General features: G+C 44.0%; 1 protein-coding gene across 5 annotated transcripts in view; it reads left to right on the top strand.

Moving 5' to 3' along the window:
• Nucleotides 1–2,668: 2,668 nt before the first annotated feature.
• The window catches only part of CAMTA1 (calmodulin binding transcription activator 1), an 868,926-nt gene continuing 844,465 nt past the window's right edge, over nt 2,669–27,129 (top strand). For all 5 annotated transcript variants that reach the window (XM_038747474.1, XM_038747476.1, XM_038747477.1 and 2 more), the window contains exon 1: nt 2,669–2,732. The gene's annotated coding sequence lies outside the window, so the exon portion shown is untranslated. The remainder of the gene's footprint in view (nt 2,733–27,129) is intronic.

The following is a 27,129-nucleotide window of genomic DNA, read 5'->3' on the forward strand; positions in this document are numbered from 1 at the left end:
GCTTAATAAATGCCATCATTATTATTATGTAGCAGAGCCAAAACTAGTATCCAGGTCCTTCTGCTTTCCAGGCCTGTGCTCTATCCAGTAGGCCATGCTGCTTCTCTTTTCAAGTTTCATTCTTGTATTTAAGGGTCTCATTTGGAATAGTGAGATGCTTGCTTGCTATGTGATCTTGGGCAAGTCATTTAACTTTTCTATGTCTCAGATTCCTCATCCGTAAAATGGGTATTAAACACCCGCTTATTAAACACCCGCTGTCTCTCCTATGTAAGATTGGGAGGCACATGTGGAATGGGGCATGTGGAACGGGGACTGTACCTGCCCTGCTTATCTTGTCTCTACCCCAGTGCTTAGTACAGTGCTTGTCTAATAGAAAGCACTTAACAAATGCCATTGTTATTATTACTATAATAATAATAATGATTGTGTCCCTAAGCTCCCATCTCAAGGTCTCACTTGAAGAGTTTCCAGCATTCTACCAATCTCGACTATAGGAGGGCGAGTCAAGCAGAGGCATATCCATTCCATTCCTAACTTGGGCAGTGGCTAGCGAGTGGAAGGCAATCTGCTACACGTCACAACTCACCTGTGCTGGTGGCAGCGGCTTGGGTGAGACTCGAAGGCGGACACTCAAATTTACTGCACAGAGGAGGAAATGGTAAACCACTTTTGGATTTTTACCAAGAAAATTCCAGGGACACACTACCAGAACGATTGCAGATGGAGGTGGGGCGTTCTGGGAGCTATGTGTCCATGGTGTCGCTAAGGGTCGGAGATGACTCGACAGCATAAAACAAGACAAGTCCCTAGGCTATGGGATTTAGTTATCTGGCTAGAGGAAAATAGTCCCACTAAGTAGTAGTCCTGAGGCAGAAGTAGGCTCTTAATGAACCGGAGGAGTATTTTTCACAGAACAGTACTACCACCCATCAGAAAGATCAGGTAATGATTATAAAAGATATATCCAAGGCTAACTTCAGATCATAGGTAAGTGAGGCAGCCGCCTCAGAGCACATTCATTCATTCAATCGTATTTATTGAGCGCTTATTGTGCGCAGAGCACTGTGCTAATCACTTGGAAAGTACAATTCAGTAACAGAGACAGTCCCTACCAACAACGGGCTCACAGGCTAGAAGCGGGGAGACAGACAACAAAACAAAACAAGTAGACAGGCATGTGGTTGGAAACTTGACAGCTCTCGGCCCTCCTCTTCCCAGGTTAGAAGTGCCACCATGTAAACAGGGCAGGGAACATGTCCGTTTATTGTTATATTGTACTCTCCCAAGTACTTAGTACAGGCCTTTGCACACAGTAAGCACTCAATAAATACAACTGAATGAATGAATGAATGCCATGGGAAAGAAATACAGCAACTTGGGGTCGACACGGAGAAACACCCTAGTGTGCTTTTCCAAGTCCGAGTTATATTTCCTCGAGTTCCTGGAGTAATGCAAACAGCATCACGTATGTATTGCGGCAACTGCCCTAAGGAGGGGGCGAAACCGGTCCTGGATATCTTTGTGAATCTGTTCTGCACAAGAGCGATCACACTCTGTCTAAAGTCTAAAAGAGCTCTTGGCCTTCCAGTCACATGTTTAGCTATCTATAGAACTCTATGGAACTCGAGCTCAGCTCAACAGAGTTTCGGGAAGAACGGCTAGCTCTTGGAGAGGGGAGGCTGGCAACCCTGCATCTCGGACTCTTGATTAGATAGAATGCGTTTGGCTTCTGCCTGAGGAATCTTCTCCAGTTTCCACTCAGAGGGAAAGATGTGAGTTTGGTGTTTGATACCTTGTAGAGTTCAGGGGAAAATATACATTTGCCCTAACCTTAAATTTACCTCGCAAAGTCTGCCAATCCCATGTTAGCAAATCAGACCGGATCTCTAAGTAATGGGCCGTATCATGCCCAAAAGCAGGAGCGATGACTTATGTTGATGTCACCCACTGGCTTTTTCTGGAAATTATTAATAAATCAGTAATTCTATCTGCAGTGATGCTGTTGTGTTTATAAATATTTAATATACCTTCAGGTGCCCGCATTTCCTCCGTCTCTGCCTTAAACTCTGCTGACATTGCTCTTCTTTCTGAAGCAATAGATTAAGTTATCGGGAGGCCTTCCGTGGTGGAAAAGGTTAACCTATTTCTCTTTCGTTTTTGGAGGCGTTTTGGTTTTATCTTTTCTTTTTAATCTTCGTGTGACTTGGCTCAGAGGGTCTGGGAATCAAGCTGCGCGGAAATGGCATCTCTTGCAATGATGAAAGATCAGTCCAGCCTTAGAAGACAGACCCAACTCTGAAATTAAGACCTTACCTAAACCAAGACCTGTGGTGATGCGAACCTTCCTTTCTTCTTCTGCAAATTAATGACTCTTCGCATATGAAACCGTAGCTGCTGTTTCCTTTCCAGAGAGATGTATTTTTTTGTCCTTTCCACAGACTACTCTTTTGAAGGCTGAAACTTTGGTTGTAGTTGTGTGACAGGTTGGGAAAAGAGGATTGTAAAAACTGGAGTCACAGGAGGGGAGCAACAGCAGCCAGTGGGTCTCCTAGTCTTGCAAGGGTTGGAGAGCGAGTCTGGAAGTTTTCGCCCGTTCAACTTTCAGGCCTCCAAAGACACGGTGTAGGTTAACTATTTATCTTTGTGCCTTTTCTTTTTCAGGAAATTGCAGCTTATTTAATAACATTTGAAAAACATGAAGAATGGCTAACCACCTCCCCTAAGACAAGGTAACGTTCCAGATATTGTTGCTTTTCAAAAATGTACACTGATGGATTTGCACTGATTACCCGACTTTGCCAATCAATTCGTCGGCCCCTGAATTGAAAAGTCTGTCATGCTTGGTGGCATGGGACCCTGAGATCTCATTAATTGACTTAATGAGGGTTTTATTGAATGGAATCAGATAGATAAAAAATAGAGCACCCGCAGTCATGCGAGTTGAAAGTTTTAATCTGACGGTTTAACATTTAATCATTTAATTGTATCTTTTCCAAGGGGCAGTTTTGAAGTGACGTGAGGGAGAAGTCAGGGGTTATGATTTTGAGCAGGTGTTCGTACCTGTTCCCGATCTCCTCTCTAGACACTCTTCCATTTTTCAAAGGCAATGTAGCGGACCACAGGGAAACTGAAGATGTTTGCCTGGGACCCATTTTCCATGTTTAATGTCAATTGTTCGTAGTGAGAAGATCCCCCCGCCAAAGCAGTGGTAATGGACAGATTTGCAGTTTATTATGCTGTAAAAGTCCTCTTGTCTGCCATGAATGTTTAACTTCTCAGCTCACTTGGGAGCAGGTACAGTTGGTTGAAAGATTGCCGACCTGTTTTCCTCGAGTGTAACTGACCTTTTATTATGTTGAGGGAGCTGAAGTTGTTCGCTTCCTTTAAAGGAAAAAACTCACCTACCACCCATGAGGTTTGAGTTTTTGGTGTCTTCTGTTCTGGGGAGCTTTCATTAGTGTGTGTGGTTGTGCTGTTTTCAGTGAGTAAAGTTGCAAGATAGAGGGTTTATTAGATTATGGATGTTGAGTTGCGGGTGGCACAGGTGACTGGAGCCCTTTAGAACTGTATTCTTGCGGTTGAATGAATAGCTCCTCCATCCTTCCAAAGTTCAATTTCCTCTCCCAACCCCCAACCCTGCTGCAAATAATGATAATAATAATAATGATGATGATAATAGTAGTATTTGTCAAGTGCTTTCTATGTGCCAGGCACTGTACTAAGCACTGGTGTGGATACAAGCAAATCAGGTTGTACACAGTCCCTGCCCCACATGGGACCCACAGTCTCAATCCCCATTTTACAGATGAGGTAACTGAGGCAGAGAGAAGTGAAGTGATTTGCCCAAGGTCACACAGCAGATAAGTCACAGAGCTCAGTGTTGTCCTCCCACTAGATGCTCAATACTGTTGACTAATTGATTATTGATTTGAGATATATCTACTTATTTTGAAATCAGAAATATTGGGTTCTAATGTAAGGGCTTAGTACAGTCCTCTGCACACAGTAAGCGCTCAGTAAATATGATTGATTGTTCGAGAGTTTACCAACAGGAAGGCAGATAGACTGTCTTCCTCAGACTCCTGTAGCTCCATGGGATGATGTGAGGGGGGAATTAGTCTGAAAAGGCATGTTAAGTGATGTAAGCAGAGATGTACTGTATCATGAAAGATGTCAGATCAGATGAGACTTTCCAAGGTTTTTGAAGGTGGTACTCAATCTGCTAAAGGATCATGAGGTACCAACCATTTTCCTATCACTAGCTCTCTATTTTGTTCATGTGTGTTTACACTCGAAAGATCATCATCCCACGAGGAGGAAAAGTTGCCACGGCTGTTCAAGGACCTTCCTAAATTAGATTTGGGTTGACTTCAGTGAATTTTTTTTTCCCCGATATTGAAATTAATTGGTGCGTTTAAATGCTGAGTTCATACAAACTGGCCTCCTGAAATTAAGGAATTAATGACATCGATACACTGCTGAATGAGAACGTTCCACAACCTCTGTTTGCTGCTAAAACTGTTAGTGCTAATTTCATTTTAGAAAATTAATAAAAACGAATCGCACCACTGACATTTATAGAGTTGCTTAATAAAATGATCCATTGTTCGTGTGGAGGAATCCCTATTAAATTAATTGTTATAATCAGCCTCCATAGTGATGTCGGGATGGGAGCCCTAGAAAGGACCCCCTGCTTATCTCTCTGGCTTCCTGGTGGCTTTAGGTTATAAATAGAGCCCTTGCTCAGACTCACCTCTAATTATATTGAAGACCGGAGGATCCCTGCCTCACCTTTTGAATAATGAGGTGTCTTAGAGTAACTTTGAAAATGTTCAGAGCCCTTGGAGAGCATCTTGAGGAATGTGGAATGCAAGAACAATCTGTCCTGTCTAATGCAAGGATGTTCTGGAAATATTTCTGGGAACCATCAATCCAACAGTGGCATTTATGAGTGCTTACTATGTACAGAGCACTTTACTAAGCACTTGAGAGAGTACAATATAGAATCATAGACTTGGTCTAAAAAGGGCCTCTGGAGGCCACCTGCTGAATCCTCCTGTTGCCAGGAAGGACTGTCCCCTAACCAACCTGTCTTAAGGATCTGCAGGGAAGCAGAGGCCACAGCCAACTGTGGGAACACATTCCAATCATCAATCTCCCAAGCAGGATAGCATCTTTGCAGCATCACGTTCTCTGCCTTTTTTAGGGACAGTCTTGACCTCTCCTAAATGCAGGCATGAAGTTGGAATGCTAGGTTTCCCAATCAAGGAGCCACCTTAGCTCGAGATAGCACCTTGATGAAAATTCATTAAGTCTGTTTGTAAGCTCAGCAGTGAAAAGCTTGATTCATCCAGTCATGCCCTCATTCATTCATACGTTCACTCAGCCATTCATTCACTCACTCATTCATTTATTCACTCATTTATTTATTTCTTCCCTCATTTATTCATTCCTTCATTTTCTCATTCATTAAGCCCCAAATAATTCTACTTCTCATTCATTCACAATCCCAGACCTGGACTCCTGCCATCGATAGGGTTTGGCACTGAGGGGAGGGACCCGACAAGCTGGAGAAAGGCAATGGGCATCCAATTTTTGTTGTGCCAGTCCTGGGCCTTGGATGCCAGATTGGAGAATCCATGCAGAAAGCCCCTTTGAGGAATCTGGCATTGGTTAATGAACTCCCTATGAGTTCAAAAGGGATCTTGAAACAGGGACAGGTAAATCTAACTGCAGAGGTGAGAGAAGCCTGGAGAATCTCTCACCAGACAAGACTGGTGGATGAGAGACCTCTGGGGGTTTGTTTAGTTTTTGTTGGAAACCAACATGGAGTTCAATTGGTTATTGGAAACATTGGCATGTTCCAAGAGTTTCCGATTAAGCAACCACCCTCTGTGCTGCCCAAAGGCCCCAGGAGAGAATGAGCCTAAGGAAAGTGGGCCTAATAGATAGGAAACAGGTAGACCTGGAAGTCAGAAGGACCTTGGTCCTAATCCTGGTTCTGCCAGCTGTCTGCTGTGTGACCTCAGGCAAGTCACTTCACTTCTTTATTCCTCAATTACCTCATCTGTAAAATGAGGATTAAGACTGTGAGCCCTATGTGGGACAGGGACTGCGGTAGATTAACTTGTATCTGCCCCAGCATGTAGTACAGTGGCTGGCATATAATAAGTGCCTAACAAATACCATAAAAAAAAGTTAGGGGAGGCATGGTGGGGAGCCAGGAAGAGATGAAGCCAGAGAGGATCCGACTCTCCAGCCCAGGGATTGGGATTCCTTGCCACCCAGGAGAGACCAACACACCCAGACTCTCCTGTTTTCCTTGGCTGGGATGCTTCCCAGACTCCCAACCCTCCTCTCTTCAAATTCTCTGTCTCTGTTCTCCTGCCACCTTTTTCCTCACCGCACCCCACAGCAACTCCTTTCACCCCCTCGGCCACGCACATCATTTCTCCAAGTTATTAGATTTCTGGAAAGGCTTTCCTCCTTTCCTAAGCAGTCTTTCCTGACTCTACAGGGTTGGTTCCTCTACAAAAACTGAGAACTTTCACCTGTGGAACATTACACACCTAATCCATGAAAGGCAAATGGCAAATCGACTGAAAGGTGGAGGGAGAAGCAAGAGGGGAGAGTTGAATCGGCCACCTGGGGGGAATGAAAATTAGAACAGGGGAAGGAATCCATCAGTCAAGCAGTAGCTGGTATTTATTGAACAAGTACTTCGTGAGCAGGGATCGTGTCACCAACTGTCTTGTGTTTTGGCTTTCCCAAGTGCTTAGTACAATGTTCTGCAAGTGCTTAGTAAATACCATGGATTGATTTTTAATCATATTTGTTAAATGTTTACAGTGTGCCACGTGTGGTGCTATGCACTGGGGTAGAGACAGGCTAATCAGGTTAAACAGAATCCATGTCCCACATGGGGCTCACACTCTTGATCCCCATTTTATTCATTCATTGAATCGTATTTATTGAGCACTTATTGTGCACAGAGCACTGTACTAAGCCCTTGGAAAGTACAATTCTGCAAAAAATGAAAGACAATCCCTACCCAACAATGGGCTCACAGCCTCGAAGGGGGGAGGCAGACAACAAAACAAAACAAAACAAGTAGACAGCAATCGGTAGCATAATAATGGCATTTTATAGATGAGGTAACTGAAGCTTAGAGAAGTTAGGTGACTTGACCTTGGGCAAGGTCACACAGCAGACAGTGGCGCAGCGAGGATTAGAATCCAGGTCCTTTGACTCCCAGGCTTGTGCTCATTCCACTAGGTCATTATGCTGCTCAATATTCTTGACTCAGAACTGAGTTCCGAGTACTTAGGAGTGTTTACATATAGTTGTCCCTCACATCCAAAAAGACGCAACTGACTGAAATTCACCTATGACTGTGCGTGTGGCTTTACCACCGGTTTTAAAGCACTCAGTCAGCTTGTTCCAACCTACCTTACCTCACTGATCTGCTGTAGTTCAGCCTAACTTCAGTCCTCTAGCACCAGTTTATTCACTTGCCCCACCCTCATCTATCTCACGTCTGATCCCTTCCACCCATCCTCCCCTTAGCCTGGAACTCAATTCATATTTCTAGGCCTCAGTTTTTTCATCTATAAACCGGAGATTACATTATCTGTTCTGCCTGCCACTTAAACTGGAAGTTCAATGTGGGACAGGGAATGGGTCCAAACTACTTACATTGTTTTACCTCAGTCCATTGTAAAACCTTAGTAGGTACCACAGTTATCATTATTATTATTATAGGTAGGAATAAGAGTATGTCGAGATAAAGTGGCTGAGTAAATGATTTACTATACAATTGAATATGCATTTATACTTAATTGCTTATGATGAGTACAAATCCCAACTCTGCTGCTTGTCAGCTGTGTGACTTTGGGCAAGTCACTTCACTTCTCTGTGCCTCAGTTACCTCATCTGTAAAATGGGGATTAAGACTCTGAGCCCCATGAGAGACAACCAGATCACCTTGTATCCTCCCCAGCGCTTAGAACAGTGCTTTGCACATAGTGAGCACTTAACAAATGCCATTGTTATTATTATTATTATTTCAAATCCGTAAGTGCTAAGGATGGCTGTTCTATTGACGTGACTTTGGCTCTTGGGAATTAATCAGGGAAGGCTGCTTGGAGGATGCAGCATGTTAGGAGAGCCTGGAAGATTGGGAGAGCTGTGGTCTGCTGTATTTGAAGTGGGAGGGAGAGAAGTAGGGGGGAAAACCAGTAGCTGGTTTGCCTGGGAGGCCATGCTCTGAGTTGTAGCCCTGACATTTGAACTCACTAATGCTAATTCTGGGAAGGGTAATAGGGAGATGTACCATTTTTGGATAGTCCCAAGGTCAAGCATTAGTGGGGCTCTGCCTCTGGCCGTGTACCCCTTGAGCACTTTGCTACTTACCCCAACCCCATGACAATTATGTATGTATTCTTATACGCTACAATTTCCCTGATCTGTAATTTATTTTATTCTCTGTCTCCCCCATAGCCTGTAAGCTTATTGAGGTCAGGAATCTTGTCCACCAATTCTGTTGTATTATATTTTCCCAAGCACTTAGTACAGTGCTCTGCACACACTAAATGCTCAATAAATTCCATTGATTGATTCCCATTTTGATTTCCACTAGGATCGAGCAAATCCTTTCCTCCCTCCCATAATAATAATGATAATGATGATGATAATAGTAATAATAACATTTGCTAAGCACTTACTATGTGCCAAGTACTGTACTAAGCACTGGGGTAGATACAAGTTGATCAGGTCCCACATGGGGCTCACAATCTAAGTAGGAGGGAGAACAGGTATTGAATCCCCATTTTGCAGGGGAACTGAGGAACAGAGAAATAAAGTGACTTGCCCAAGGTCACCCAGCAGGTACTTGGCAGAGCCAGGATTAGAATCCAGATACTCTGGCCCCCAGGCCTGTGTTCTTTCCACTAGACCATGCTGTTTCTCTGTTTCTCAGCTGAGTTTCATTTGTGCAGGCCAAAACATAAGGAGCATTTCCCTACTGAGTGCTTCTGCAAAAGGCAGGATCCCTAAAAGTAGAATTGGTATTTATTGAGTGCCTCCTGAATACACACTCTGTACTCAGCATTTGGGAAGTACCACAGAAGTGCAAGACACAGTCCCTTTCCTCAAAGACCTTTTGGTTGTGTGGAAGATGGAGAAATACAGATGTGGGAGTTCCTGGGACCTGCAACTTTCCACTGGGCAAGCTAGAATTTGAGACGATGCCCCCTCAGGGGCTGGAGTCCCCTTTCTCGACTGTGAGCCCATTGTTAGGTAGGGATTGTCTCTATTTGTTGCCGAATTGTACTTTCCAAGCGCTTAGTACAGTGCTCTGCACACAATAAGCACTCAATAAATATGATTGAATGAATGAATGAAGCTCCCAAACATCGTGTTGACTGGTTGGCACCAAGGCATATTCAAACAACAACAATAATAATAATGATAGCATATATTAACCATTTACTATGTGCAAAGCACTGTTCTAAGCCCTGGGGAGGTTACAAGGTGATCAGGTTGTCCCACGGGGGGCTCACAGTCTTCATCCCCATTTTACAGATGAGGTAACTGAGGCCCAGGGAAGTTAAGTGACTTGCCCAAAGTCACACAGCTGGCAATTGGCAGAGTCAGGATTTGAATCCATGACCTCTGACTCCAAAGCCCATGCTCTTTTCACTGAGCCACGCTGCTTCTCAGCAGCCGTACCCAGTACTGTCCCAAGTGCTTGGTCCACATATTTTCTTTCTGTTCAATAGGTTTTTGGTCTGGTTATACATCTCCTCTCGAAAATTGCCAGCTAGGACAATGTGTGTACCATGTGGTGTTCTTTTATGTCCTCCTTCCAGGAGGGATTTTGAAGAAAATTGCCAAAATCATCATGGGTTCCCACCTGAAGGATCTTTTTTCTTTTTTTTTTTTTTTTTTTTTTGTACTTAGCATGTGTCAAGCCCTGGGATACAAAAATGTCTATCAGGCTTGACAAAGAGAAGCAGCATGGCCTAGTGGATAGAGCATGAATGTAAGAATCCGAAGGATCTGAATTCTAATTCTGGTTCCCCACTTGTCTGTTGTGTGACTTTGGGAAAGTAACTTCACTGTGCCACAGTTACCTCATTTGTAAAATGAGGATTGACCTTGAACCCCAGGACAGAGACTGTTTTATACCCAATTATCCTGTATCTACCCCAGTGCTTAGCAGAGTGCCTGGCACATAGTAAGTGCTTAACAAACCCGGAAAAGACACTGTGCTTGTCCCATGTGGGGCTGACTTTCCCAGGTGGTTAAATAGATATGCTTGAAGAGCAAGTGAAAGAGGTGGGAGGGAAAGAGGGGAGAGGCAGCCTGGATAAAGGTGTTCCAGGAAGATTATTCCTGTGACTGTTGACGGCAGAACTCTGAGGAAATTGGGTCAGTCACAAGCACAATGTAGATGCTTTTTCCTTGACAAGTGGTTGTAACCTTTTGCATTGTGCTGAGTTGGGACCTGCTATGAAATTAACATAATAATATGTCATGTAACATACATTTCAGCATTCAGCTAATAGAGTGCAAATTCTTGACGAGGCACAAAAACCCATCATCATTACCAGAGTAGCAAATGTACATTAATGGGTCTTCACCCTTTATTCCTCCATCTACTCTCTATCCTTATTGGAGGCTGCAGACGGAGGCCAGGGAGGTACATGCTGTGGATTTAGGGGTGATGTTGTTGTTTTTTAATTTGCTGTCACATGCTATATCCTCTTATTCCCTTATTGTCAAATTCAGTCTCTGAATGTTAGGCAGTTGTGTTCATTGAGGGCTTACTGTGTGCAGAGCATTGTACTAAGTACTTGGGAGAGTTCAGTATAACAGAGCAGGTAGATGCATGTCCTGCCCACAACGCTCTTACTGTCTAGAAGGGCATAGAGACATTGATATGAATAAATACGTTATGGGTATAAGTAGTGTGGGATTGAGAGGGTACAAATCCTAGTGCAAGGATGATACAGAAGGGTGTGGGAGAAGAGGAATTGAGGTCTTAATTGGGGAAGGCCTCTTGGAGGAGATGTGCTTTAGTATAGCTTTGATGGTGGGGAGAGTGATTGTTTGTTGGTTATGAAGTAGGAAGGTGTTCCTGGCCAGAGGCAGGATATGGGTGAGAATTTGACGATGGGATAGATGAGATTGAGGTACAAGAGAGTAGACTGGCATTAGAGGAGCGAAGTGTGCTGGCTGGGTTGTAGTAGAAAATCAGTGAAGTAAATTAAGGGGGCGTGGGGGGAGGTGGGGGCAAGATGAATCCTTTAAAGCCAATTGTATGGAGTTTCTGTTTGATGAGGAGGTGGATGGTCAACCATTGGAGGTTCTTGAGGAGTGGGGAAACATGGACTGAACAGTTTTGTGAAATTGGCTCTGGGGAGCAGAATGAAATATGGACTGGAGCAGAAAGAGGAGGCAGAGAAGTCATCAAAGAAGAGCCCAGGAGGGACTGTAAAAGAGGGACTGTGAGGAATCTAAAGAAGAGAGACATAAGCTTAGTAAAAGCAGCCTCTAACTAGTTGTTTAGTGGAAAAATCCCTTCCTAGTCCAAAGTTGAGGTGTCTGCGTGCTATCCAGTCATGCCTCTCTTCCCCTCATGCACACTCAGGACAGACAATTGTCTGGTCTTGTACTCAATAGTATTTTTATTTTCAGCACCCAGTCCCCCTCAACCTCAGTTGCTGCCCGCTCGTCCCAGGGCTAAAAACTAGCACTTGGATTATTAGGGCCTGTGAAGGGAAAGATAAGAGTCCATATCCAGGGAGTTGTGGGGGTACTAGGGGTTGATACACCCAGCAACACGCTCTAAGTTCTGTGGGCTTCCACAAAAACCTTTTTCATGTGGGCTTAAGATTCCATTTTGTTGTTTTGTTATGTGCGGAACAGAATTTCTGCTTATTACTTCCGGATCAGCAAAGAGGCCATAGGAGGCCACTCTAAGAACTCCTCTCATATAGAGTGGGAAGAGCGGTTCTCATCCGGATGGAGTTCATTCATTCATTCATTCAATCGTATTTATTGAGTGCTTTGTCTCCCAGCTTCTTGAGGAGGGTGGAATAAAGGGAGCGCCTCTCGCAGCAGACACTGCCTCCTCTTCCACCTTAGTTTGGCATTTCTGATGAGGAAATGACCGGAGAAGGCTGGAGATGACAGAAATTGCTCTCCCTTTTATCACTGAACAGCAGAGGAGGTGGGGATGGGAGGCTGTCTTCCTGGTTTGGCTTTCTCCCCTCTTATTGTCCGGCCATCGAGGTGGAAGCATCCAGGTACAGCATCCCGGGACTCCTGAGCTCCATTGCCATTCCAACTGGACATGGCGATTCAGTCAGAGTTCCCAGAGGGATCATTTTCTTTTTTTTTTTTCGACTCCTTTACAGTGGTCACAGCCTCCTCTTCCCTGACTGGACCCATCTACAGCAGCCCCACATTGTATTTGATCTGAGAGTGTTTATACCAAGGCTGTGGATGCAGTAGGGTCACCTCTGAAGTGATCCCTCCTGTAGAACTCGTTACATGGCTGGGCCATGCTGACCGTGGCCTATCAGTTAATCAGTAGTATTTACTAAGCACTTACTGTGTGCAGAGCACTATACTAAGTGGTCAGGAGAGTATAATACAACAGAGTTGGTGGATATGCTCCCTACCCATAGTGAGCCAGTGGGAAATGAAACCTTGATCCCATAGTCCAAACACAATGACCTCTTGGGTTTTTTTTATGGTATTTGTTAAGCGCTTCCAGTGTGTCAGGGACTGTACTAAGCACTGGGTTAGATATAAGCTAATCAGGTTGGACCTAGTCTCATTCCAACGTGGGACATATAGGGCTCACAGTCTTAATCCCCATTTTAGAGATGAGGTAACAGACACAGAGAGGGAAATAACTTGTCCAAGGTCACACAGCAGACAAGTGGCAGAGCCGGCATTAGAACCCAGATCCGAGGTCGAACCCAGGGTTGACCTATTCAGCAGAAATACCCTCCCTGATCCTGTGGTTTTCATGTCAGGTGAGCACAAATGTGAGATGCAGGGGGAAGGTCCCAGACTGAAGAATTATCCTCGCAGAATGACCCTTTCTGGGATCTTGAAACCTGGAAATCTGGCAGTGATTAATATTTCTGAGAATAACAACCTTCGGCTGCAATAGGCCCACACAAATCAATATCCATTTACATACTGTGTCAGTGTCTCTTGGCAGTAATTTTGCTTCACTTCTGCTACCTACCGGTTTATTTTTGGCTTTTCCATTTCTCTCTCTCCTGTGTTAGGAGAACCACTTCCATTTGATAGAGGTCTGCATGGAATTTCCCAGGGACCAATTCTGGCCCTATGAATCACCATAGGTGTTAGGGAAAGAGATCTGGGCAGTTTGCAGAGCAGCATTTCAAGTGGGGAATGGTCGTTCACTGAGTAAACGACTTTTCACAATTCATAATTTTCTGCCGTTCCATGTAGAATGAATAATCGGCAAATAGGCTGGGTAATGGTGGGCCCATTCTCACTCTCGTTAAAGGAGCACTAATTAGTTGGCCACAGTTCACAGGGGGAGCATTCCCTGCATTTCCCTGATCTCGAGACTCCAGATTTGCAAAAGGCAAATGACAGTGCCATTTGAAGAAAGAAGTGGGGCTTTTTTGTTTTTATTCAATCAATGGTATTTATTTATTTTTATGTTGTTTGTCAAGTGCTTACTGTGTGCCAGGCACTCTTCTAAGCTATAGGGCTGATACAATGTAGTCATGTTGGATAAAGTCTATGTACCACATGGGGCTTAGTCTTAATCCCCATTTTACAGATGAGGTATCTGAGTCAGAGAGAGAAGTGAAGTAATAATAATTAATAATAATTATGGTATTTGTTAAGCACCTACTATGTGCCAGGCACTGTATAAGTGCTGGGGTGGATACTAGCAAATCGGGTTTGACACAGTCCCTTTTCCCACATGGGGCTCACAGTCTCAATCCCCATTTTACAGATGAGGTAACTGAGGCATAAAGAAGTGAAGTGACATGTCCGAGATCATACAGCAGACAAGTGGTGGAGCAGGGATTAGAACCCAGGTCCTTCTGACTCTCAGGCCTGTGCTCTATCCAGTAAACGATGCTGCTTATTTAGTGAATACTTACTGTGTGCAGGGCATTGTACTGAGCTCTGGGGAGAATACAACATAACAGAGTTGGTAGGCACGAGGAGCCCATAAGGTGCTTACAGTCTTTAAAAATACTTTGCACTTCTTTGACTTTCTGAGAAAGCCCCTTCTTTTATGGGGTTTTGGAAGATACGTTTTTCGTTTTTCCTTGTGCCCTGGACATTTTGGTCTGGACTTGAGCATTCAGCCTCCTCTCTAGCAGCCCTGAACATTTGGGGAAAATGCACACATAGGAAGAGGCAAATCTTTTCAGCTGGTAAGGAGTGAGGAGGGGCTGGTAAGGAGTGAGGAGGGACCTTTCTGGCTAACTCTGATGGATATTGGGAGTAGGCACCAACAGACAGCTATCCCTCAATCAGTGGTACTTATTGAGTGCTTACCATTTGTACATCACTGTACAAAACACTTTGGAGAGTACGATACTGAATAGTTGGTAGACATGTTCCCTGCTCACAGAGAGCTTACTAAGGGAACAGGTCTTGTTCCAAGGCCTTCGAGAAACGGAAGCGTCAATGAGCCCTGGCTCCAAGTTAGTCTCTGAAGAAGATGGAGGCTCGTTGTTGTCATCATCCTGGATTTTTGGGATGAGTGGAGATTTTCACAGTCTTCACAGTGGCAGAAGAAGGTTTTGGGAGGCCTGGACAGGAGCTGCTTTTCTTGGCAGAATCATCCCCGCACAGCCTATCATCGTTTTTCTTAACTCTTCATCCACAGGAATTTTCAGGAGGCTGGGAAATTTGATTTGTTATGTAAAATGGGGGCTGGAGCCCAGATGAGGTGTCAAGGAAAGCAGGTCACAGTGAGATGTAGAGGGAACGCAGCAGGGTAAGGTAATGAAATTACTGCTAAGACAAAGCTTGCCTATAATGACTTAAAAATGAAAATAAATGTGGAGCTGATGGTCTCCCTCTGTGCATTCTGCCGGTGAAGTGAAATTTACCGTCTATATATTTTTACAGAAAATATCCAGTGGTTGAGTAATTTAATCCTATTAAAAACAGGAAACGCTAAAATTGAGCAGTGTTGCCCATACTACACATTTTGTTGGTGAAATTTACTTTTCTTGATTCTTTGTTACATTCTGGATGAGAACTCCAGCCTAGCACCGACATAGCCATATATATATATATATATATATATTTTTTTTTTTATTGGTAATCGTTACTCATGATATCTCTCCCGGGCAGGCCGTTTTCCAGATTAGGAAACTGGACTTTGTGGAAGATGTTCTCTAGGGCCTACTGAAGATCTCCCTGGCTTCCTCAGCACAGAGAGGTCAAGCATCTTATCCTGCATCACATGCTGAGACACAGCATGGCCTTGTTGAGAGAGCACAGGCCTGGGGGTCAGAAGGACCTGGCTCTTATTCCAGCTATACCACTTGTCTGCTGTGGGATCTTGAGAAGGTTACTTCCCTTCTCTGAACTTGTTACTTCATCTGTAAAATGGGGATTAAGACTGTGATCCCCATATGGGATAGGGACTGTGTCCAACCTGATTAGCTTGTTCTTAGTAAAGCTCTTAGTAGAGTGCCATTCAAAAAAACAAAATAATGAAAACAGGAAGTTGGAAAGCATGTGAAGGGACGCTTAGGAACATATACTTGTTCTTGGTCTCTGAATGGCTTGGAAACAGTAAAATGTATCTGTTTTTGGTTTATCATATCGGAGCTCTCCACGTATAATGAAAGTTCAGGGCTGTACATGCCTGGGCATTGGATAGAGAGTTCTCCAGAGATATTGTTTGGCAGGAAAGTCATATACTTGCAGAACAGAGGACTATCTTTATTGTAACCTTGAGCCTTTATTTGGAGGAAATCTTTTCTCCCTGTTCAGTTCCTTTTTGAGTTTTTACTTTTTATGGCATTTGTTAATAATTGTGGAATTGGTTAAGCACTTACTATGTGTAAGGCACTGTACTAAGCACTGAGGTGGATGCAAGCAAATCGGGTTGAACACGGTCCCTGTCCCCAGTTCCTGTCTTAATCCCCATTTTACAGATGAGGTAACTGAGGCCCAGAGAAGTTCATTCATTCATTCAATCATATTTATTGAGAACTTACTGTATGCAGAGCACTGTGCCAAGTGCTTGGGAAAGTACAGTACAACAATAAAGAGAGACAATCCCTGCCCACAATGAGCTTACAGGCTAGAGAGGGGTCTACAGTCTACAGATACCAATACAAGTAAACAGACATCAATAAAAATAAATACAATTATAGATATAAGTGACTTGCCTAAGGTCACACAGCACACACGTGGCAGAATCAGGATTAGAAGCCAGGTCCTTCTGACTCCCAGGGCTGTGCTCCATCTATGAGGCTATGCTGCTTCTCACTTATATGTGACAAGGGAAGTAGAGTGGCAATTTTGAGGGAAACATCATGGTAACTGCTAAATTACCAACAATATACTGAGTATGGCTGGGCAGGGTGGGTGACCAGCCATTTTGTTCTGGATTCGTTCTGTCCTTTATGACTCTTTGGGAGGTAGCATGACCCAGAGGAAGGAGCATAGGGCTGGAAATCAGGAGACCTGGGTTCCCATCCCAACTCTGATACTGGTCTGCTCTTTGACTACAGACAAGTTACTGATTAAGTAACTTGAGAGAGAGATTAAGATAAGATATTAAGATAAGAGACTAAGATAAGAGAGATTTTCTCTGGCCTTCAGTTTCTTCATCATGGTGTTTATGAAGCACTCACTAGAAGAAGTAGCCTCTCAGGGTCGCAACTGGAGAGTTTCCAGTTCTGTACTAGTCTCAATTAGGGGAAGGAGAGTCAAGTAGAGGCATATTCATTCCATTCCTAGCTTGGGCAGTGGCTAGCGAGCGGAAGGCAATCTGCTACAAGTCAAAACTCACCTTTGTTGGGCAGCAATGTCACGGGAGAGTGTCGAGGGCAGAGACTCAAGTTTACTGCACTGAAGGAGGCAATGGTAAACCACTTCCATATTTTTACCAGGAAAGCTCTATGGATACACTACCAGAACAGTTGCAGATGGAGGTGGGGCGATCTGGGAGAGATGTGTCTATGGTGTTGCTATGGGTCGGACATGACGACGGCATAAGACAAGACAGGAAGAAGTAGGGAGAGCAGATATCTTCTCATTTTAACTGCCATAACTACTGAAGTCTTCAGGCTCCCCGGACTCAGGGCTGGTTGGGGTGGGATGGTGTTGCAGATGCTGTTTAATCTGGTGGAAGTGGGAGGAATATAATCCTTCCTGAAGAACAGAAATAGAATGGTCCTGACCGTATACATACCCTATGCAGTAGGTACTCATGTCATGGCAGGTGATGCTTAATTTCAGCATCTAGTGCCACGGGGCCGCACAGCTACGTAAGAGTTTTGCAGTGTATTAATTTTGCATTAAATAATTAATAGGAAAGTTAATTGATGAATTATTCAATTTTTCCAGGTAAAATGGGGTAATAAATATTCATAACTTATTTTATTAAGGGAATTTCCATTTCCTGTGTCATTAAAGCGAGATTAACTAAGGTTGGTTTTAAATGAAGATTGAAAACAATTGTGCTTCAGAATTAATTTACAGTGTTAAGGTCATTGCCTCGAGAATAAAAGCAGCTTTCTCCAGTTCCACCCCTGCCAGAAAGTTGGGACTTTGTTTCCTTGGTGAGTTTTTGAGCTTCTTGAAGGAGCCCTTAAGTTAGGTCACAAATGCTCTCAGCCCACAAACTTTTTTTTCCAGTCACCCCACACACAGGGAGCTTTCGGAGTTTGGAGAAGTACATCTGGACTGTTAGAATCCTGGAATCCCAGAACAGGAAGAAATTCGAGAGGTCATTGGATCCAGCCTCCTGCCTCTGGATGGGTGACTGACTAAACCTTTCACTGTAGTCTCTTCCAGTGTTTTATTACCCTTACCAAACAGGAGGCTCTTTCTGACATCCAATAAAAGTCTCTCCTGATTTAACTGTTTGGACCTCAGTGGGCAAAGAAAACGATTAGGCAGTGTTCTCAATCAGTCAATTGTATTTATTGAGTGCTTACTTTGGGCAGGGAGCTCTTCTCCTTATAAAAACTTTGTTTAGGCTTGGAGATACTCAATAAGTCTTCCCTGTGCCTTCTCTTTTCCAGAATAAACATCCCTAACCCTATTAAACCTGCATCCTGTTTTCCACCCCTTTAATTATTCTTGTCCCTTTTCTCTCTGGACCCTCCCCAGTTTCTCTACATCCATTTTGGGATCCAGTACTCCAGTTTTGGTCTGACAAGCCTAATAGAAATATTATTTTACAACCCTAGCAGGTCACGCTCCTGTGCAAGCTTCCCAGATTCATGTTGGCTATTTAAATAATAGCGGTATGGCCTGATGGAAAGAGCATGGAACTGAACATCAGAAGACTTGAGTTCTAATTCCAACTCTGCCACTTGGCCTACTTTGTGACCATGGGCAAGTGACTTAAGCTCTCTGTGTCTCAGGATCGGTAAAATGGGAGGAAGATTTTTGCTTTCTGAAGAGCATTGCCTAGTGGATAGAGCATGGGCCTGGGAATCAGAAGCATCTGGGTTCTAATCCCAGCTCCACCAATTATCTGCTGTATGACCTTGGACAAGTCATTTAACTTCTCTTTGCCTTGGGGATTAAGAATATGAGCCTCATGTCAGACATGGACTGTGTCTGACTCAATTAGCTTGTACCTGCCCCAGGGTTTAGTACAGTGCCTGACACATAGAAAGAGCTCAACAGATACCATTACAAAGCCCAAACCAAACCAAACCAAAAAAAAAAAAAACCCACTTAGATTGTGAGCCCTATGTTTGATCTGAATATCTTGAATTTTCCACAGACCTTACACAATACTTTGGCACATAGTAAACACTTACTATCATAATTATATTATTAATATCATACTTTTTAATCATACCCAGCCTTTGGTTAACTATTACACGAATTATCCATTTTCTTCCTCACAGTCTGGTTTCTTCTCTCTCTTCCTTACATAATTTCTTTTAGGTTCAGAACTGGGAATAATGAAACTAAAGTTTCTTAGCCCTGACAAAGCAGCCTTCCTAAATACAATGAGGCACTGTGGACACTGGTTGACTCAGAATGGGAAGGTTTCTTCCAAGCTGAACCTTCACCACCGTTTTTGAGCAGGATCCATTTCAACAATTAACCATTCAAAGGCATTTATTGAACGCTTACTATGTGCAAAGTACTATGTGCTTGGGAGAGTATAATACAACAGAAATAGCAGACCGTAACCCTGCCCATAACGAATTTACAGTCTGGGGGGAGACAGACATTAATATGAATAAGTAATTTATAATTTAAAAATAAGAACATAAGTGCTGTGCAGCTGGGGTGAATATCCAGTGTCCAAAGGTCACAAATCCTTTATCCTTAAAACACTGATCCCCCCCAGGCCTCTGCTTTTGCAGGAAGTGTTGGGTCAGGTGAACTTACTTTCTCACAGTGCACTCTAATTGACTTGGAAAGTGGTTTAAACCCAGTGAATAGCTTAATCTCCGGCCTTGGTAGGTGTAACTGGATGAGATGTGTCAAGCAGTGGGGTTCACGTTGGTTTGGGATTCTGGGCCCATTAATTATCCCAGCTACCCCTCCCACGTGGGTCTGTGGGGAATCAGAATCGATAGATCGAGGGTCAGGCAGAACACTGTGATTGACCCCCCCCCCCCCCCCCCTCCCCCCAGGGGAACAGGCAGTGGAGAAGCAGCAAAAATAAAATACAGTTAAATGAGTCAGTCAGTCAAGTATATTTATTGTTTACTGTGTGCAGAGCACTGTACTAAGCACTTGGGAGAGTACACTATAACAATATAATGGACACATTCCCTGCCCACAGCAAGCTTACAGTCTAGAGGGGGAGACAGTCATTAATGTAAGTAAACAATTGCCCAGCAACATAAGTAGAGAAAATTTCTGCCTTTCTAGTGAGCTGTTTGGGGTGGCGATCCTTGTTGTGGAAAAGAGGCAGCACCTTGGGATCCAATTACCCCTCATTCCTAGGGAGAGCAGAGAAATGCAGGGCTCTGGAAAAAAAGGACTCCAGGAATTGATAGATGAGGAGAGGTTAAAAAAAGGCTAAAATACCCCAGAAGTTTTGCTAATGGGTGGGTGATTGGGGCTGGGACTATCATCATCATTATGAATTTGTAGGGAGCTTTGCTGGAGGTGACAGATCATTAGGAGATGAGAAGCTGAGAGCCAGGCGATGTCCTGAAGATGTGTTTTCACGGAAGGGCCCAGGATGAGGGGGCCTTATGGAACTCCAGGGGTGGATCTGTGCAAACCATCATCACTTCTGGAAAAACTGCACATCAATCAATCAATCGATCATATTTATTGAGTGCTTATTAAGCACTTGGATGAATACAGTATAACAGAGTTGCTAGACTCATTCCTTGGCCACAGCAGGCATCTTCTACTGGTGATGGGACACTCCTTCTTCTTTCCTCTAGCAAAACAGTCCTGTGCTGGCTGCTTGATCTCCTATGAGGCAGCAGCGAGGTTGGTGACACCCTCAAGGTGTGAGTAACTTTATTTACATACACACTGCTCATCCCAGATTGGGGAAGGGTTAGAAAAGGGGCTTCAAACACTGCCTGCCTCACCAAACTCAAACTTGGCTCACCAGAGAACTGTACATACTGAACTTTGAACTCAGCCCCGCTCCTCAGTCAATCTAGCAATTTAGCAATCGATGATATTTACTGAATCCTTATTATGTTCAAAGAACTGTACTAAGTACTTGGGAGAGTACAGCAATCAGAGTTGGCCAGTATGTTCCCTGCTCACAATGAGAAGCATCGTGGCCTAGTAAATAGAGCATGGGCCTGGAAGTCCAAAGGACCTGGGTTCTATTTATAAGTGAATAATAATAATAATAATTATGGAATTTGTTAAGTGCTTACTATGTGCCAAGCACTGTTCTAAGCGCTGGGGTAGATTCAAGGTAATCAGGTTGTCCCACGTGGGGCTCACAGTCTTAATCCCCATTTTACAGATGAGGTAACTGAGACACAGAGAAGTTAAGTGGCTTGCCCAAAGTCACACAGCAGAGAAGTGGTGGAGCTGGGATTAAAACCCATGTTCTCTGACTCCCAAACCCATGCTCTTTCCACTAAGCCATGCTGCTTCCCCAAGAATGATTATCCCATTTTGGGAGGAGGAAACCGAGGCCCCCAGAGGGTAAATGACTTGCCCATGGTCACTCAGCAGTTCAGTTGCCCAAAATCTCAGATGTCTTTCCTTTCACCAGGAAGTCAAAAACTTAAGACAGCGGAATTGGAAGAGACCCAAAGGGTGGGAGAGCAGATTGGTCAGTGCACTAGAAAATGCATCCCAGGCTCAATTCTACTCTGACTGGCAGAATGGGAGTGAGGAGTACAGACTGTGTTCTGGGAGACCTACTATTTATTTCCAGCTTTACTTCCACGCTCTCTTTGAAATGCCTGTTTCACAGTATAAATATTTGTTTCACGCTCAACAACTATGCAGATTATTAATCATCATTATGAAAGGACTGACAATCAGAAGGACAAATGTTCATGCATATTTGGCACGAGCGATCAAATTATGAAAGGGGTGGATGGCTAGGCCCACCGTTGACAGGGGGTGGGGAGACTGCCGAAGGCTTGGTGCTTTGGGGGAACAGGGAACAGTATTGAAAAGTTAGGCTGGGAAGTGAAGTGTGGGAGGTGGCACTTTGCAGTTTCCCAGTGGGATTCAGTGTTCCCTTTCCCGTCCATCGGTCCCCAATGTCCTCTCTACCCGCAGAATGCCGGCTGCTAAAAATGACTCTTCCAGTCATCCTAGGATTTGAGCTATTCAAAACCAGAGCACTGAGAGGGAGAGGGGAGGATGCTACTTTCTCTAACAAAAAAATAAGACAAGGGGGAAAAGCTTCCAATCTCACTTCAAGACCCACACATGTCATTTGGGAGACAATGCCACAATTAACATGGCCTTGGGGATCTGGGAGTCAGAGGACCAGGGTCCTAATCCCGGCTCTGCCACTTGCTTGCTTGTGTGTGATCTTGGGTAGGTCACAACTTCTAAGTGCTTCTGTTTCCTCATCTGTAAAATAGGGATGAAGTGCCTGCTCTCCCTCCTACTTGAACCGTGAGTCCCATTTGGGACAGCAACAGTGTTCAATCTGGTTACCTTGAATCTACTCCAGCGCTCAGTACGGTGGTTGGCCCATATAAGAGCTTAATGAGTACCACAATTATTATTATGTTAAAGAGCGAAGTCAGGTTGTGCAGCTGTAAACAGGGATGAGCTGAGCCCCAAATCTTCTTCTTAGCACCTGGTCAGGTAGGATCATTCTGCCTCAGTGCCTTGAAAGTTCTCTGTGGGTTTTAACAGGGCCATATTCCCTCTCGCCATATTCCTGTCTTCGAACCAGCTCTCCGGCTGAACTGTGAAAGCATTCCTTTCCCTTTTCTTCCTTCTGTTTTCTTGACTTCCCTTGGGTGAGCCACCATCCCAGTACACACACCCCTTCACTCTCTCCCAACTCTCGCTTCTGTCCTGGAGACACAAAGTCTCTGTGCTTTGTCTCAGGAATGCACAGATACTCTCCATTTAGCATCAGATTATTCAGGGTTCCAAACCTGTCCAAGAGATGCAGAGTATACTTTCTGAGCAGCTTTTTAACCCTTTCTTCTAGCTCTGTTAGCATTTATGGGACTTCTCCCTCTTTTTCTCTTTTTCTCTTTTTCCTTTTTTTTTTTTACCTGTTGGCCGGAGCACATAGAGACAGTTTAGTAGACATTGATTCGCAATGAATTTTAGCCACCATAGTTCAGGAGAGTTGAAAAACCAATAATTAATTATTTCAGCAGTTTATCCCTTTTGTTTTAAAATGATCTAATAGCAGAACTCCCCAAACACCCAGTAGGCCTGACCCAAAAGAGTTTACTGTCTCTGGCCTCTTCATTCAAATAAGTTTCCAATTAATTATTCAGCCAGGCTTGCAGGTGAGCATGAGATTGAGGTAACTGTGAGCTAGTTAGTTAGAGGTAAACACTGTTTCTACAGCACTCCTAATACGTTGGATGAGTGCTAATAACCACTCCTGCAGGGTTAGAGTCATTCATTCATTCATTCAATGGTATTTATTAAGTGCTTACTATATGCAGACCACTGTACTAAGCGATTGGGAAAGTACAATACAATAAAGAGTGACAATCGCTGCCCACAGTGAGCTCACAGTCTATAGGGGGGAGACAGACATCAATACAAATTATAGATATATAGATAAGTGCTGGGAGAGGGGGGCAGAGCAAAGGGAACAAGTCAAGGTGACTCAGAAGGGAGTGGGAGATGAGGAAAACTGGGGCTTAGTCTGGAAGGCCTTTTGGAGCAGATGTGCCTTCAGGAAGGCTTTAAAGTGGGAGAAAGTAATTGTCTAGCGAATTGGAGGAGAGAGGGCATTAAAGGACCGAGGTAGGTCATGGACCAGGGGTTGGTGGCAAGATGGGCAAGATGGAGGCTGGTTTGTTACCTGGTCTCCTCCTCTCCACCTCACGTAATTTTTAATGGTATTTATTCAGAATTTCTTGTGTACTAAGCAATGTAATAATAATAATACTAATTGTGGTATTTTTTAAGTGCTTACTATGTGCCAGGTGTTGTAGTAAGTGTTGGGGGTAGATACAAGGTAATTGGGTTGTTTGGAGTTTCAGAAACCAATTCTGGGGGAGATCTGGTGAATTTAGAACCCTGTCCCCAGACTTGGCTGACCCCAAAAGACCCATGGGATGGTAGGCTGGCTGCAAAGGGATCAGTCCCTCCTGTTTTTAAAAAATGCTATTTGTTAAGCATTTACTACATTCCAAGAACTGTACTAAGCACTGGGGTGGATTCAAGCAAATCAGGTTGGACACAGTCCCTGTCCCATGTGGGGCTCACACTCTCAATCCCCATTTGACAGATGAGGTAACTGAGGCACAGAGAAGACAAGCACTTGTCACATAGCAGACAAGTAGCGGAGCTGGGATTAGGACCCATGATCTTCTGACTCCTGAGCCTGTACTCTATGCACTACACCACGCTACTTCCCAGGAAACTCCCTATGGGACCCAACTTAATGAAATCTTTTTCTTAATGAAATCCAGTCAAGTTTGAATGAGCTGCACTAGTGTGAGGGTGAGAGCCCTCTACTTGTAGGTTGTTTGTCTCACCTTCCCCATAAATCCACCCTGCAACCATTCTCTGGGAGCAGTAGTACATCTCCCTTTCCTCCTAGCCTCCTCTGCACCCGATTTTGCTTCAGGTTCACCCCAGAAGCTGTGGAATCAGCGGAAATGGCAACACTCTTAAATGTAGTGTGTGAAGGTAAATTATTCAGTGTGAAACAGAGTCCAACTTTATTAAGGTAGGGATTCTTCCTCCCCATCAATAGCTCTAGTCGGAGTCAGGGTGGGCTGCTGGGAATTGGACAAACCTCAAAGACTGGGAAGTAAGAAGGCTGTGGTTTTCCAGAGATAAAGTGCAGTGGGCTGAGGTTTGGGTTGGCAGGGGGACCCTTTCTAGAAATTTACGGTTGAAGGGGAGTGTATACATATGTGTTTGTGTGTATGTGGGGAGTTGGATTAAGGTAATTTAGTGGAAAGTGCATGAGCCTGGGAGTCAAAGGACCTGGGTTCTAATTCTGCTCTGCCAATTGCTTGTTGTGTGATCTTGGGCAACTCTAATTTCTCTCTGCCTCAGCTTCCTCAACTGTAATATGGTGGTTAAATACTTACCCTCCCTCCTAATTAGACTGATATTCCCATGTGGAACAGGAACTGAGCCTGACCTAATTTACCTGTACCTACCCCAGCACTTAGAACTGTTTAACACATAGTAAGCGTTGACTGAATGCCCTAAAAAGATCAGTGTTCAAGTAGATAATGCCATTGACTCCCTATCGCCTTTCTTGGTAACATAGGGCCCAGACTGAATAAGGAGAGGACTGAGTCTAAATGACTTTTATTAGAGATCCTCTCTGAGGTACAGAAATAATCCTGTTCAGGTAACACCACAAAAGGACCAGGGAAACACATATTTGTTCATGATATTTAGCCTGGCCATAAAATAAAAGTCTTTGTGGCATTTTAAGTGCTTTCCAGATTAATTTATATTCTGGATGGGTAATGAGGAAGAGGCTTTTGTCCAAGAGGTGAGATATGCAAAAATAACCTTTAAATTTCTCATAATTAACCTTTAATGATATTCTCATACTCTAGCCATTTAGTTTATGTATCAGCATCGGTAACAGAGGGAAGATGACTCCTTGTTGCTTCCAGATACTTGGAGAAAGGGAGGTTTAGCTGAGTGAAGAAACAAAACATTTATGTGGCTTTCTCTTTCAAATGATCTGAGGAACGGGTCATCTAGTAGCAGTATTGGATTTTGATCTCCTCCAATTGTTTTCAGAGTTTAGGGTTTATGTAGAGAAGCAGCGTGGCCTAGTGGCCTGGAAGTCAGGAAGTCATGAGTTTCTAATCTCAGCTCTGCCTCAATTTCCTCATCTGTAAAATGGGGATTGAGATTGTGAGCCCCATGTGGGACAGGGACTGTATCCAGCCCGATTTACTTGTATCCACCCCAGCAAAGCTAGCTCTCTTCCTCCCTTCAAGGCCCTACTGAGAGCTCACCTCCTCCAGGAAGCCTTCCCAGACTGAGCCCCTTCCTTCCTCTCCCCCCATCCCCCTCTCCATCCCCCCCATCTTACCTCCTTCCCTTCCCCACAGCACCTGTATATATGTATATATGTTTGTACATATTTATTACTCTATTTATTTATTTATTTATTTATTTTCCTTGTACATATCTATTCTATTTATTTTATTTTGTTAGTATGTTTGGTTTTGTTCTCTGTCTCCCCCTTTTAGACCGTGAGCCCACTGTTGGGTAGGGACTGTCTCTATATGTTGCCAACTTGTACTTCCCAAGCGCTTAGTACAGTGCTCTGCACACAGTAAGCGCTCAATAAATATGATTGATGATGATGGATAGAGCACAGGCCTGGGAGTCAGAAGGTCATGGGTTCTAATCCCAGATCTTCCATGTCTGCTGTGTAACCTTGAGCAAATCACTTCACTTCTCTAAGCCTCAGCTACCTCATTTGTAAAATGGGGATGAAGAGTGTGAGAGCCCTGTGTGGGCCAGGGACTGTGTCCAACCTGACTACCTCGTATCCACCCCAGTGCTTAGAACAGTGCTTGGCATATACTGAGCACATAAAAAGTAACATAATTACTATTTAATTATTATGTAGGGTTTGGTGTCTCAGAAATACAGGGTGGCCCTTTGTTGCATTTTCTTGTTCCCTTTCACCTGATATGTCTACCAGGAAGGCAAAGACCTTGCCTTATGTTTGAGGGACACAAGCCCCATCTCTTCTCATGAGTGAAGGATGGGTAACAGTGGATTGTCACAGCAGGGGAATGTGCTAACCCTAACTCTGACTGTATTACAACACAACCATTGCCACTAGTACATCAGACCCTCTGTAAGGAGCTTAGCTCTGTAAGCAGCAGTGGGATCAGCTGGAAAGGGCATGCATCTGTGAGCCAGGAGATTTGGGTTCTAGTCCTGGGCTCTTACACTGCACTGCTGCACTATCATACAACCGTATGACCTCAGGCGAGTTGCTTAGCCTCTCTGTTCCTTGTTTTTATCATTTGTGAAATGGGGATCATAATATTTGTCTCCGTTTTCTCATTTGTGAAGTGAGGGTCATGATACGTGTCCCTCCTGGTGATGTGAGAATAAAATGAGATTGTTGACATAGAAGGGCCTTGGGAAAAATACGAAAGTGCCTTCCAAATTCAAGGAATGTTTGTTCAGAATGCTAGAAGCTGTTCAGTGCATTTCTGTCTACAGTGGGCATATCCTACTGCTCTAAACCAAAGGTTGCAAATGGCTGTGAAGATCAGGAGTCCTCTAGTGACG

Source organism: Tachyglossus aculeatus, chromosome 5 (genome assembly GCF_015852505.1).
Source record: "Tachyglossus aculeatus isolate mTacAcu1 chromosome 5, mTacAcu1.pri, whole genome shotgun sequence".
Taxonomy (NCBI): Eukaryota; Metazoa; Chordata; class Mammalia; order Monotremata; family Tachyglossidae; genus Tachyglossus; species Tachyglossus aculeatus.